This window comes from Myxocyprinus asiaticus, chromosome 41, assembly GCF_019703515.2.
Source record: "Myxocyprinus asiaticus isolate MX2 ecotype Aquarium Trade chromosome 41, UBuf_Myxa_2, whole genome shotgun sequence".
In the NCBI taxonomy this organism is placed as follows: Eukaryota; Metazoa; Chordata; class Actinopteri; order Cypriniformes; family Catostomidae; genus Myxocyprinus; species Myxocyprinus asiaticus.
Genome location: NC_059384.1, coordinates 19,387,645 through 19,391,433, shown reverse-complemented (window position 1 = coordinate 19,391,433; position 3,789 = coordinate 19,387,645).

Genomic DNA, 3,789 nt, shown 5'->3' with positions numbered 1-3,789 from the left:
CTGACGTCATTTCCGAACAGTATTTGTCGAACGGAAATGATGGAGATTGCCTCTCAATATTCTCAGCCTAAATGTATTTGAATGCTTTAGTTTACTGGCACAGACCTGAGTACATAAATCACGACATTTATTATTATTTCAGTTCTGCTTTCCTAAAGACATTAGCTTCTCTTTATAGGCTTGTATTTGGTGGGGAAGTTTAAGCAAGGGTAACTCCTACTTTACTATTTTACTAGTGCTTTAAGAGGGGCATACAGAAATGTTCCTTCTTAATGTATTCACATTGCACTTTATGCTGTTAGTAGAGTTGTTTGTTCTGCAATGCTATTCAGTGCATTATTGTAACTAATTTGTCTATTATAAGACATACAAAGGACATTAAAGCTGCACTCAGTATTTTTTCATGTTGAACTGGTTAATATTGCAGTTGTCTTGGACTTACACTGACACCTAGCGTCTTGGATGCAGCATCACACAAAAACGATGTGAAAGTGGAGATTTAGAGTAGGACTTAAATATTGATCTCTTTCTCACCCCAGAGGTGCCTGCAGCTGTACAGCCGTACGCACTGTGCATACCATGAGCGCTCCGACTGACCTGAGAAATATTTACCCTCAGAATATTTCATCAATCATGAAATTTGTCCCGTATTTCTTTTGGCTGCTTAATAGAACTAGCAATGCCCAATTTGCGAATGAATAATTCTTCTGAGTCGGTTCTTTTCAGTGAATTGGCCAAACAGGCTTGCAAAACGGTCTGAATCGATTCGTGATTCAGTACAATTCGTTCGGTCCACTCTCTCACTGAATCATTTGGTGCGGGTTCTCACACAGTAGAACAGTTTCTGGATATTTTCGAATACAGAGAACAAACAGCGCTGAATACAGTGGAAAAGTACCAACAATCAACAGAAACAAAAGTCTGACTTTTTGAGAGGTAACTTTGAGAAACTTGACCTAGTGCTGTCATGTGAAGGGGCTGTTCAAACTGAAAGTGTTTTTGCGTCCGCTCACGCTGTTTAACGATAGTTTTCCATTTAAACATTCACTAGATAGATGTCTTTTGAAAACTGCGTCACATTTCACTGTGTTTTTAGCATCTACTGACGCTGTGTCAAGTTAAAAAGAACTTCAACTGATAAAAACGTGTCTCGAGACACCTGCGTTCTGCTCTATTCAGTGTGATCCGTTTTGCTTTTTTAGCACGAAAAGGCGTCTGTCTGAATGGTTACTGGAAGAAATGCTTTAGCCAATAGTTACATGAATGCTACTCATCCTCAAGAAATAAAACAAATGCTTAACTGAAAGTTACCAGAATTGAACGCTTTGGTGTTGTTTTTTGCACACACACAAAAAAAAAAAAATCTCACGGGGAAGCATGCCCCCGGACCCCCCTAGATATAAGGTTTATTAGGCAGATATCTGTGCGTACCCTCAGATTAAATCCTGCAGCCGCCCCTGTCTCACCCACACCTATAATATCGCTCCTGAAGATATAAATTCATGCTGCCTTCACATGCTATCAGAATTATCATAAATATGAGTTTCCCACTCGGAAGTTGCACATGAACGTCCCGTCAAGTCGTAATTACGACTGGCAAATTCTGAGATAATTTTGATACCTGAGTTTCCGAGATCGGAGCTAGGAGTCCTAAACTTTCAACATGGCGGAGGAGAGTACAGTTGCTGTAGTGAATGACAGATTTTATTATTTTTTAAATACAGCTAATTGTTAGCGCTTGCCGTTTTGGTCATATTCATTTTTGTATATTAGCAACCATTTGATGCATGTTGTACATTTTTACACTGTAAAAATAGCTTGTATTTTACCAAAATTCCATTATTGTCATCTGAGTAATGTTTTTTATGGTGTCAAAATAAAAGTTCCTCAAGAAATATATATATACATGAATGAAATTTTTTTCTGAGAGCAAAACACTTGAATGTGAAATACTCATAATTTCCACTTCAGAAGTGGGAAGTGGGATAATTCAGAAAGCACATGAAGGCAGCATTAATCACTGGAGTCATATGGATTACTTTAATGTTTCTTTATGTGATTTTTGGAGCTTCAAAGGTCTGGCCACCAAAGAAATTCATTCACATCCGGGATGGCATGTGGGTGAGTAAACGATGAGAGAATTTTCATTTTTGTGTGAACTATCCCTTTAAATATTCAGAGAGATGACTTAAATCAATTTCAAACATAAAAAGACAAAATTACATTAAAAGTAATGTCCCAACTCACTAAAATGACACGATCAAACATTCTAATATGTATGTTAATTAAATGCATTAAGCTATTTTAATGGACTATTCAAGCATAATGTTTTTTAGGTGTCTCTTATTGAATGTGCAACCATGCTTATGTTTAGATTTATTAATAATGATAATTTTTATGAAGAAAGATTTTTTTCGGGTTGCAATATGTTGTGATTGTGATTTTTTTCACAAAAATGGTACCGGCCCCCCTGAACAGACCTGGAATCAAATGAGTATTTAAAAAACAACATTACTGCACTCAACTACAGTCTGAATCAAGGAAATCAGACCTTTTCTGTCTGAATATGCTGCACAGCTCCTGGTCCAAGCTCTGGTCATTTCTAGACTGGACTACTGTAATGCCCTGTTGGTCGGCCTCCCAGCTAGCACGATTAAGCCACTGCAGATGGTCAAGTACGCAGCACTGGATCTGGTCTTCAATCAGCCAAAGAGGGCACATGTCAACCCAATCTTGATTTCACTCCACTGGCTGCCAGTAGCTGCCCTCATTAAATTAAACGCTTTGACTCTGGCCTTCAGGACAGCCAATGGAACAGCACCCTCTTACTTCAATTCACTCCTCACAGCTCAACTCGCTCTCTGCGGTCAATAAACAAGCAGTGCATGGCGCTCTGTTCCTATGTGGTGGAATGAGCTTCCAACCTCCACACAATTTGCTGAAATCATCTCAACATTCAAGAACAATCTGTTTAGACAGCACTTAACCAATCCACACTAATGCTCTTATTTAATATTTAACTATATATATATATAATTGTCTGTCTCTTTCTTCTACGCTATTCTATACCACACTAGCCACACTGAGAACTTGACAGTGCGATACTGCAGATGCTGTTGACTTTTGTATGAAAAATTGCAGGCTCCTCATTTACTAGTTGCTTTGGATAAAATTAAAATAAATGAAATATTACGTTATGTTATGTTTTTAAAGTTATATTTTGCAGCATTACCATTTATTAAAATAAATCATCTTACAATGCTCATTTCAAATCCGTTATGAAACACACACACAGCTGGAGCCCACAGACCACTGATGTTGCACGACTAGGTACACTAAAACTACAAAACTTATGACGTCAAAAACAGACGACGGACCCTAGTTTAATCCGCATCAAATCAACGTGTGTTCAAGTTTGCATTAGTAAATTACATATTAGCTAAACTACATGCTGTTGTTTATGTTTTTGTTTTAAGCGCTTCAACGCTACTCTTAATCCTGGATGTAATGTCCGATCTTGTTTATTTTCTCTCTTGAGGAACTGCTGACCTTTTCAAGAAACCGATTGCATCATCCCATGCCTACAGGACGCTTTCAGATGTATGGAATTATATTGTTTTATCCTATTTTTTTTTATACAGTGTAGCGGGGAACTATATGATGTAGTCTATAGGTATATAGACAATACTATATAATAATAAAACGAGTTATGGTTTAATGGCATAAATGTATTTATAAAAAAAAGTTCAGGCACATGCTCGGTCATACTTTCATTCCTTTTCTTTCAAG